Below are 11,904 nucleotides of genomic sequence, written 5' to 3'. Positions count from 1 at the left end.
CTAAATGAATGAACAAATGAATCCAAAAGCAGAAATGATTGCTATTTACATTCATTCCAACTCAATAAGGACCCAAACAATATCCAAATGGGTCTTGGTCTAGGATCTATTGGTGGCCAATTAGAATCATATTGGTTTTGTGTTAAGGCCTGGTCCTTAAGAAAGAAATCTAACCAGAAAACCCAAAGACTTTTATATGCATGTCATGGCATCATCTCCCTGATGTTATGGTCCTCTTCAAGAATGAATAACAAGCACCCTCTGTGAGTAAAACTGGCCTAGAATTAGTCAATTAAAAGATTCCCTTTCGTTCTTTCCTCTATCCACATAGGATATCATACCTTTACTTACAAATGCTCCTAAAAGCATTTTTCTCTTAAAATTCTTACCTTTTTAGGGAAAAGGAAAATTAGGAATTCATTTTTAAATGAAAGCTAAAAATTGTTTTTACATGTAATTGGAAAAATAAAATAATATTCAAAAAAAGAAAAGAAAAAAGAGATCCCTCCTTCTACATGGTGACTTAGAAAATCATAAATTAATATTATTTATCTTGTATTATATTTTATTTATTTTATTAAACATTTCTCAATTACTTTTAATCTGGTCCTGGCATTAGAGCATTTTTAGACTGCAAGTTTGATAAGCTGTGCTAGATAACTCTTTAAGATTCTAGGTTATAGACAAGTCACTTACCTCTGTTGTTAGAATTTTCCTCCCATTCCCAGAATTCCCTATTCCTATGCCTTGAAAATAGAAAGAAAAAAGTGAAATGGTATGACTACTGAACCTATGATTCAGGAAACTTGAGTTTTTATTCCAGACTGAGAAAATTCTATATCCTTACTTGCTCTAGGTATGACACTTCACTTCTGGAACTCTGTTTCTTTCTCTGTAAAATGAGGTGGCTGAACTTGATGATCTCTAAATACTTTCTCATTCTAAAAGTCTATCACTAAGAGCCCAACCTGCAAAGTAGGATAGGGAGGTCATGCCTGGCACAGGGAGGCGCCTCAAACAGAGGCATTGTGGGAAAGTAAAAGATGTAATTGTTCACCTTATTATACTCACTATATTGTGGTGCCTTTGAAAACTACTCTTCTTCTACCCCCTAACGCCTGTTCTGGCCAGGACAGAGGAAATTTGGTCTTACAAACACAGATAATTGGCAAGTACCATACTAGGAATTGGGAGACATGGATTCAACCTGGCTATACTCCTCAGTTACTGTACAACCTTGGATTAGTTTCTGGGAAATAGTTTCTTCCCCTATAACACTTACATATGGTAATGGATATAAAAATACTTGAAAATAAAAGATTATTATTTTATCTGAGATCATATATCTGTATTTGCATAGAACAGGTCCTTGTTATAGTCAAGACAATGTTCAGTTCAAGATTCTGTCTCTAAGTATTGCACCCAGTGATTTATTATAGGTTTGACTTCTTCCTCCCACACACCACTCAATAAATTCCCCAACTCTGAAATTCCCTACATCAGTGTCATCAAGGGTTTAAACAACAAGACTAGGTCATTATCTCTAGGAGACAGCACTTAAGCCCAAATCTCTGAGAAAAAAAGGAAGATGAGCTTTGTTCCAGTTTAATATCAATCTGAACTTATACTCAGTGATGTGCCCCTGAATAAATCCAGAACATCATGTTGGCACAATGTTAGAGAGGAGACTCCTTCCTCCTTCCTATGAAATGAAATACTAAGATTCTTCAGCAGAGAGCAATGAGATCAGGATCACCCCCTCAATATTTTTCATCAGAAATCCATCATCTCACTCTCTGTATCCTGCTTCATTCTACTTTTTCTCAAACCTTTAATGCCCTCTGAATTCCAGAGGAAAGATACTGACAATAGTCACAAGAGGTGATAATATTAAAGTCTTTTCTAACTCTGATATTCCATAATTCTAGAAGTGTGTAACCCTTCCTTTGCCCCAAAACATGTGATCTATTCTTGGTTATATTATATAAGAGATTCTGTTAGCGATATGGATTGAATTAGTTGACGACTTGAAAGTCCTTTCAATCCTGAAATTCTATGACTATATGATATCTAAGGTCCTATCTTTCTCTACATTCCATGCTTTTAAAGAACTATAAATGCTTGATTTAGTGTCAAGAGGACCTAGCATCACACATTAGCTCTCTCACTTTATGACCTCCGGCAGGTGATTTATGTGTAGGTTTTGGCTCTTCATCTGTAAAATGAAAAAATTGAACTAGACTTCCCCTTTTAGTTCTAAGTCTATGATTATTTGGAGATAGAAAAAGGAGGATTCTTCTTCCCTCTTGTTTGATATTAAACATTAAGTGAAGATGGCCTAGCTATACCAGATCTAAAATTATATTATAAAGCAGTGGTTACCAAAACCATTTGGTATTGGCTAAGAAATAGACTAGTTGATCAGTTAGGTTCAAAGGACAAAATTGCTGGGGAAATTGGAAATTAGTATGGCAGAAACTAGGCATTGACCCCCCACTTAAAACTGTACATCAAAATAAGGTCAAAATGGGTTCATGACCTAGGCATAAAGAATGAGATTATAAATAAATTGGAAGAGCATAGGATAGTTTATTTCTCAGACCTGTGAAAGAGGGAGGAATTTATGACCAAAGAAGAACTAGAGATCACTATTGACCACAAAATAGAAAATTTTGATTATATCAAATTGAAAAGTTTTTGTACAAACAAAACAAATGCAGACAAGATTAGAAGGGAAACAATAAACTGGGAAAACCTTTGTTCTGATAAAGGCCTCATTTCCAAAATATATAGAGAACTGACTCTAATTTATAAGAAATCAAGCCATTTTCCAATTGATAAATGGTCAAAGGATATGAACAGACAATTCTCAGATGAAGAAATTAAAACTATTTCTAGCCATATAAAAAGATGCTCCAAGTCATTATTAATCATAGAAATGTAAATTAAGACAACTCTGAAATACCACTACACACCTGTCAGATTGGCTAGAATGACAGGGAAAGATAATGCGGAATGTTGGAGGGGATGTGGGAAAACTGGGACACTGATACATTGTTGGTGGAATTATGAATACATCCAGCCATTCTGGAGAGCAATTTGTTTTTTGTTTTTTTTGTTTTTTTTTTAAATTTTATTTTATTTAATAATAACTTTGTATTGACAGAATCCATGCCAGGATAATTTTTACACGACATTATCCCTTGCAATCACTTATGTTTCGTTTTTTCCCCTCCCTCCCTCCTCCCCCCCCAAGATGGCAAGCAGTCCTATATATGTTAACTATGTTGCAGTATATCCTAGATGCAATACATATTTGCAGAACCGAACAGTTCTCCCGCTGCACAGGGAGAATTGGATTCAGAAGGTAAAAATAACTTGGGAAGAAAATCAAAAATGCAAATAGTTCACATTCATTTCCCAGTATTCCTTCTTTGGGTGTAGCTGTTTCTGTCCATCATTTCTCCAATGAAACTCAGTTAAGTCTCTTTGTCAGAGAAATCCACTTCCATCAGAATACATCCTCATACAATATCGTTGTCGAAGTGTATAATGATCTCCTGGTTCTGCTCATCTCACTTAGCATCAGTCCATGTAGGTCTCTCCAAGCCTCTCTGTATTCATCCTGCTGGTCATTCCTTACAGAGCAATAATGTTCCATAACATTCATATACCACAATTTATCCAGCCATTCTCCAATTGATGGGCATCCATTCATTTTCCAGTTTCTAGCCACTACAAACAGGGCTGCTACAAACATTTTGGCACATACAGGTCCCCTTCCCTTTTTTAGTATCTCTTTGGGGTATAAGCCCAATAGAAACACTGCTGGATCAAAGGGTATGCACAGTTTGATAACTTTTTGGGCATAATTCCAGATCGCTCTCTGGAGAGCAATTTGGAACTATGCTCAAAAAGCTATCAAATTGCATATCCTTTGATCCAGCAGTGTTACTACTGGGCTTATATCCCAAAGAGATTTTAAAGAAGGGAAAGGATCCTGTATGTGCAAGAATGTTTGTGGCAGGTCTCTTTGTAGTGGCCAGAAACTGGAAACTAAGTGGATGTCCATCAATTGGAGAATGGCTGAATAAATTGTGATATATGAATATTATGGAGTATTATTGTTCTGTAAGAAATGACCAGCAGGATGATTTCAGAAAGTCCTGGAGAGACTTACATGAAATGAGTGAAATGAGCAGGACCAGAAAATCATTATGTACTTCAACAACAATACTATATGATGATCAATTCTAATGGACTTGGCCTTCTTCAACAATGAGATGAACCAAATGAGTTCCAATAGAGCAGTAATGAACTGAACCAATTACACCCAGGGAAAGAACTCTGGGAGAAGACTATAGAATTCCCAATCCCTCTATTTTTGTCTACCTGAATTTTTGATTTCCTTCACAGGCTAATTGTACACTATTTCAAAGTCCAATTCTTTTTGTGCAGTAAAATAACTGTTTGGACATGTATACATATATTATATTTAACTTATATTTTAACATATTTAACATGTATTGGTCAACTTGCCATCTGGGGGAAGAGGTGGGGGAAAGAAGGGGAAAAGTTGGAACAAAAGGTTTTGCAATTGTCAATGCTGAAAAATTACCCATGCATATATCATGTAAATAATATATATATATATATATATATATATAAAAGAAATGAGATGATTCAAACCAGTTCCAATTGTTTGGTGATGAAGAGAGCTATTTATACACAAAGAGAAGATTGTAGTTTACAAAATAGCATTTTTATTCTTTTTGTTGTTTGCATTTTATTTTGCTTCTCTTTTTTTCTGGTTTGATTTAATTATTCTTGTGCAGTAAGATAATTGTATAAATATATAAGCATATATTGAATTTAACATATATTTCTTCCATGTTTAACATATATTGAACTATTTGCCATCTAGAGGAGGGATTGGGGAAAAGAGGGAAAAATTGGAATACAAGGTTTTGCAAGGGCTAATGTTGGAGAATTGTCCACACATATGTTTTGAAAAATAAAAAGCTTTAATAAAGAAAAAATATACATAAAAAGAAAAGTTATATAAATACCAATAATTTATTCAGGTGCATATAGCACAGAGTCCAGTCCAGGTTGCAACATTCAAGAAAGTAGGTGAAATAGAAGAAAAGACTGAATAAGCAACTTATTGTGTGAAATAAAAACATTTAATATGCAAATCAAAAAAAAAGAAAGAAATTAAAAGTGAACATCATAACTATTAGGAATTAAGATTTGGAGAGGTGTGGGAAAGAAGAATTTCTTGCAGACATCTTCCCAAACCACTTACTTTTCCCTTGTCACTGGACTTACAGAAAGAGGTGACAGGTAGGAGATGCATAATGTTAGAAGAAAAGATAATCAAGGGCTGTGCAAAGACCCAAAAGATCCAGAACAAAAATGGCCCTCCCATCCTTACCCCAGGACACTGAGATTTCCACACTGCTCAGTTTCTGGTGATTGGTGGTGTTAGCAATTACTTCTAGATCACAGGGCTGTCTGTGCACTGGAGCTGAACTAGGAGATTTGGAGTACAAAAGGAAGCAGTCATTTATTAGTGGGCTAACAGAAATTGGGCCTGGATTCAGGCTATCATTGTCCCTTTGGGAAGATGGCAGATTGGTAGCAGATTTTAATGCAAATCACGCCTAAGCTGACATTTATCTACCCAGAGCAGCCAAGTAAGTTCCAGAGATAATTTGCCCAGTAAACTAGCCAGCTCCTACTGAAGCTGGAAGCATCCTAGGGAACAATAACCTTAGTAGTTCAAACTCCCACAAATCTATTAAGTTTCCCCCTCCTTCCACCAATGAAGTATATTCCTAAGTTCCCAGGTAAGAACTTAGAAAGCCTCAACTATCACTAGAATAGTCTTAGGGAGTAAAGGGTAGGGGCTCACTTTGGCAACACATATACTAAAATTAGAATTATACAGAAAAGATTAGCATGGCCCTTGCACAAGGATGATATGCAAATCTGTGAAGGAGTAAAGGGTAGTTCACATTTCCATAGCATTTAAAGGTCTATAACGTGCTTTTCCCATGACAACCTTATGAAGTAATTTGTACAAACTTATTTTTGTTTCTTTTTTTAGTAAAAGCCTGTAAGTTCATGGAGGGACTACTACAGATAGAAACTTTCTCTATCAATGCAAATAGGCAACTTCTTTTCATGTATAAGCTTAAGGAGTATTTAGGGTGCTGAGCAATTAAATGATTTGCCCAAAGACATGTATGTGTTAAAGGACGCCCAAATCTTCTTGACTTCAAGAACAGAACTATCCCCACTATGCCCAACATCATCTTTTTAGTATAAATAGTATTATCTAAATTAGTAATAGAAAGTACCATCAAGATCCAGAAAGAGAACTATGGAGACTGAATGTGGATTACAGCATAATATTTTCACTTTTTGTTGTTGTTTGTTTCCTTTTTTCATTCTAATTTTTTTTCCTTTTTTATATGATTTTTCTTACTCAGGATGACAAGTATGGAAATATGATTAGAAGAATTGCATGTGTTTAACTTATATTGAATTTCTTGCTGTCTTGGGAAGGAAGAAGTTAGGAGAGAGGGAGAAAAATTTAGAACACAAGGTATTGCAAAGGTAAATGTTGCAAACTCTCTGCACATATTTGGAAAAATAAAATACAAATTTTAAATGCAAAAAAAGTATTATCTTCATTTTGCAAGCAAGGAAACTGAAGCTTAGAGAGGTAAATTATCAAGATCAATTAGTAAGACTCAAAGCCAAGATTTCAATCCACATTTTTTTATTTCCAATCCATAGCCAATTCTAAAATGCTATGAACTAGCTAGTATAGTCCATCCTACATCATAACTTCCTTCTGTTAACTCTCCATTTTACAGATGGGAAAAGTAAACCTTAGAGATAAGAAGACTTTGCCAGAGTCCACCATAGAGTGTCAAAAATGGCACTCTCTCAGGTCTTTTGTTTCCCAGGACGATATTCTTCACCTTGTATCATACCTGAGGCATGGTTCTTACTTCTTTTCTTTGCAGGTCTTCAATGTGATGGATGTAAGGAGATATGATCCAAGTCCATAAATTCATGAACTTGTTTACCAAATGCTGGGATGCTTAAAGGAGAGGGTTTTCTCTGGAAGCTTTCAGCAAGATAATTTCAGGGCAAATCACACTTTACACATCAAGGAACTAGCTCACAGAATTCATTCCTCCTAAAATATAATTTGAACTTAGTGTTCCACTGCCCTCTCAAACTTAACATGTCCAAAACAGAACTCACTCCTCTAACAAATGTTTTTTTTTTCTCTGTGGAGGTTATAACCATTTTCTAGTCATCTAGGTTCATATCTTCAGCATTGAACTCTCCTTAACTGTTTACTCTTCCTCATTTCATCTTGTCATTTCACCCTCCATAACAACACTTTTATCTGTCTCAGTCAACCAATCAATAAGCATTTATTAAGTGCTTGCTACACATCAAACATTATTAATCACTGGGAATGAAAAGACAAAGTCCCCTTCCCTCTCTTCATACAGTCACCACTTTAGTTCAGATCTTCATCATCTCTCATCTAGATTATTATAGTAGCTTCCATATCCCAGTCTTATTTCTTTCTCTTTCCAATCCATTCTCCACACAACTGTTAAAGTGATTTTCTTATATTGAAAACCTGATCATCTCAAACTTCAGTGGCTCCACATTGCCTCCAGGATTAAATGTTAACTTCTCCATTGGGAATTTAGAGCTATTTATAACTTTGCCCCAATTTACTTTTCTAGGTACTTTATTCATTACACCACTTCTTGCATTCTATGGTCCTGCCAAATAAGTTATTCATTACAAATGACACTCTATTTCTCATTCTGATGCTTTTGCATTGGATGTCTCCATGTCTGAAATGTACTCTAACCATCATTTCTATTTCTTAGAGTCTCTTATTTCCTTTAAAACCCAACTCAAGCACTATCTTCTACGTTAGACTTTTCCTGATCCCCCAGGTAATATTGCTTTTCCCCATATTAGCTTGTATTGATTTGGTGTGTATATGTCTATATGTTTATATATTCACATGCTGTCTCTCTCAATAGCATGTAAGTTCCTTGAGGGTAAGAATTGTTTCATCTTTCATCTTTTTAAGCCCAGCCCCTAGCAAGCACTTGACACATGATATATAATAATAGATAAATAATTAAATAAATTACAAATAATTGCTGATTGATTTATTATAAAAGAAGTTGACAGCAGTCCTGGAAGATACTTCAGAAAAAGATTATATAGAAAGAATACAAATACTACCTTACAATTTTGTAATACTTTATCACATGCAAAGTACATTTACACTTCCTTTGCAACTTTCTATGAGGCAAGTAGTGCAAGTTTTTGAATAACCCCATTCATTAAAAAAAAAAAGAGAGAGAGAGAGAGAGAAAGAAAGAAAGAAACAGGCTCATTGGAAAAGTGTCCATGATCCTGTGACAACCAACGAGTGGAATTTGAATTCAAATCCACAGGTCACTTAACTTCAAATTTGATAGTATTTCACTATATTATGTCCCCTTTTTAAGAAACTTAAGCTTCCTGTTCACATTTTCCTTCCTCAAGCTCCCAACAACTTATTTTTCTAATATTTTAGGGCTTACAAAGTGCTTATAATAACACTACAAGGAAGGTGTGTCGTGTACTAACGCCCTTATTTTGTAGGTGAAGATGCTGGGCTTCAGAGACAAAATCTCATAGCCAATAGTGTAAGAGTCAGGATTCAAGCCCAGATTTACAGATTTTAAATCCAATTAAATTCCCTATTAAATTCCCTATTCTGATTCTTAGTTTGCCTTGGTATGCATTTACAATTTAAGTGTGCATTCAGGAAATATAACAAGGCATTTTATTTTATTATCCCTAGTTCTATCCTGGGTTTGGTCCAGAGATAAAATGGTAAAGAGCTGCAGAGAATTCTCAATAGCACTAACCAAGATTTTTATAATAGAAAGTTGGAGTAGAGAAAGTCAGATAGGATAGAAAAGTCCATAATGTAATCTCAGTTCATCAGGATCAATTATCAGAATAGAAAACACAAAATTTAAAATAAGGGGAGTTGCAAGCCCACAAGAGTGTGGGGGTATCTGAGGAAGTAGTAGATCCATAACAAGGCATTGTTGAAATCTAAAGTGCAATCAAGAATACACAGTCCATTGTACCATATAAGAACAACAGTAAGTGTTGCTACAACACATTGCACACTTGGGAAGGAGCACACATTACCTTCAGAATCTATCCTTTTGCGTTTGTTCATAAGAGATATAAAGCTAAGCCCATGTTGAGAAACCATCTCCTTGAAAAACCCAGACAATGCTTTACAAGATGCCAAGCTAAAGAATAGCATTTTCTTCTCCTCAACTAGCCCTAGCAATTCAGGAATCAGATCTTCTGCTCTTCTATATGCTAGATGGAAAATAGCTCTCACTGTAATGACCTAGTGTGAAGATACTCATTTGCAGTAGGCCTGGAGCTGTCCTTAATACCAGTGCTGAACCAGAAAAGTATTCTCGGATTCTCAGTAATGCCACTTCTAAAAAAATATTTCATTTCCCTCCCCCCAAATTCCATATTGAAAATAATTTTTAACATTTGGTTTCTTTTAAGTTTTAAGTTCTAAATTCTATTTTTCTCACTCTCCCTTCCAGCCCTACTCCTTCTCTGAGAAGTTAAACAGATATAGGTTATACATATGCAATCATGTAAAACATTTCCATATTAGTCATTTTGTACAAGAAGACTAAAATAAAAGAAAAAAGGGAAGAAACAGAGTGAAAAATAGTATGCTTCAGTTTGTATTCAAACAACAACCGTTCTTTTTCTGGAGGCAGATAGTATACTTCATTATTAGTCCTTTGGAAAAGGCCATCTTTTAAATCTAGATGATAGCAGCACTGACTTCTTCATTCCTGTATATGAATTTGAGACAGTCCATACCTTTTTGAACTTCTGTTCTTAATTATTCCTGACTCTCCCCTCCACTTCTCTCAAAAGAAATGGAAACAACAGACACACCTCTCCTACAACAGTAAATCCTTGAAGTACAAGCATTCTATTTATTGAATCCTGCTGCAGTTCTTAATTGTTAAGTCAAAAGCATAAATTCTTGAGATGGTGAAGAGACCAGCAGTATAAAAGGAATTTAAAATGAGCATGAAATAAGCTTTTTCACTGGAAACAAGGAAACAAGTTAAAGCAAAGACTTAGGCATTAATCCCCAAAATGAAAAAAAAAATAGAGAAAAGATTTATTAAGTATTTAATGACTTCTGTGGTAAATGATAATCATCTGTTATTTCCTAAGTCTAAGCCAAGAGAAAAAATTGTTCAATGCTGTACCCATAGCAATTTAGGAAAAAAAACTTCAATCTAAGAATCACTAAGGCAAGTCATGGAACTCCCAGTTTTCAAGGAATCTTTAAGAATAAAAGAAATTATTCTCTTCCCAAAATGGCAATCATACTTCTGGTAATCAGGGTCTAATGAGGGGTTAGATTAATTTTAGATAAGTTTAAAGCAATTATTAGGTCTCAAAATATTGGGGATAATGCATGCTTCAGCAGGAAAGAGAGAAACAGGCACAGCTTTTAAAAGAGAAAAGAATCTTTTAACACCCATCGCTATTAAAGTAATTGGCAGAGATGAGAAAGATGCTTTCAGAAAAAGACATGAATTGATGCAAAGTGTAGTGAGCAGAACATGGGGACAATTGTACATAATAATAACAATATTGTACAGTAATCAACTGTGAATGACTTAGCTATTCTTGGCAATATAAAGATCCAAGATGTATAGATATGATCAAAGACGTGCTGGTAAATGTTTAATATCCAGTTTTCACACATAATAAAAACCTCATATACTTGTAAATTAAATTGCTTTATTGACATTTTCCCATCATTTTCCTCAATGTAGAAATAAACAAAATAATGTGTCAATCCCTGATTTGTAGAATTTGCAAATTTCCAAGGTATTAATATTCAAATTGAAAATTTAACAATTACCTCTGGGAGGGGGTCAGTTTAAACTGTCTCCAGTATACCCCTGGATATGTGCTAGATGTAATACAGCTAAGTGTATTCAAAAATGGTTGATCATATCAAAGAAAATCACTAATGGGTTAATGTCAGTCTGGAAGGAAGTTTCTAGTGAAGTGCTCAAGGAACCTGTCCTTGGCTTGATTCTGGTAAGCATTCAGATAAAAACATTAGTGGAATGCTTACTTAGATCTATGACAGAAATCAAATCCAAATAAATGTCAATAGTCAAGAAAAATGGACTTAAATAAAGTAACATTTAATAGGAATAACTCTAAAATTCTACTTGTGGAGTTCCAAAAATCAGCTCCATAAATATAGGAGAAGTTGTGGTCAAACAACAAGTACGGTAAAAAAAATTGTTGTTGTTTTATACATACATACATATAATATATATATACATTGCAAGATCAGCATAAGATGACAGTATGACATAGAAACCAAAAATCTAATAACATTTTAGGTCACATTTAGGAATTAAATGTTCAGAACAAGAGAGTTCAGAGTTTAAACTCTTTTTTTGTCAGATCATGTCTAATGTACATTCTGGACATTCAATTCTGGACAACACACTTAACTGAGAACATAACCAGGCTGGAGTCTGTCAGGACAGGGTTTCAGGATCAGAATGGCAATATTCTCTTAATCCCACAACTGCTATTTTCCACATCCCACATCCCACAGACTCACATCCCACCTTGATCTCTTTTGACAATAGTGCATCCAACAGACTCCAGGAGGGTTGTCTTCGGCCCTGCTCATTCATTCTAATGACTACTGGGCTTTTCCATCCACTGTGCATTTGGAGTTTTCTATATGTATGATTG

General features: G+C 34.8%; 1 non-coding gene across 1 annotated transcript; it reads left to right on the top strand.

The window, feature by feature from the left end:
* Nucleotides 1–5,909: 5,909 nt before the first annotated feature.
* LOC127546025 (U6 spliceosomal RNA) lies at nucleotides 5,910–6,016 on the top strand. Its single transcript, XR_007949896.1, has one exon. It is a non-coding gene; the product is annotated as a U6 spliceosomal RNA (small nuclear RNA).
* Nucleotides 6,017–11,904: the final 5,888 nt, after the last annotated feature.

The sequence above is a fragment of the Antechinus flavipes genome, chromosome 1 (assembly GCF_016432865.1).
Source record: "Antechinus flavipes isolate AdamAnt ecotype Samford, QLD, Australia chromosome 1, AdamAnt_v2, whole genome shotgun sequence".
Classification (NCBI taxonomy): Eukaryota; Metazoa; Chordata; class Mammalia; order Dasyuromorphia; family Dasyuridae; genus Antechinus; species Antechinus flavipes.
Note: the sequence above shows the minus strand (reverse complement) of the source record. Positions and strands in the feature narration are given on the sequence as shown.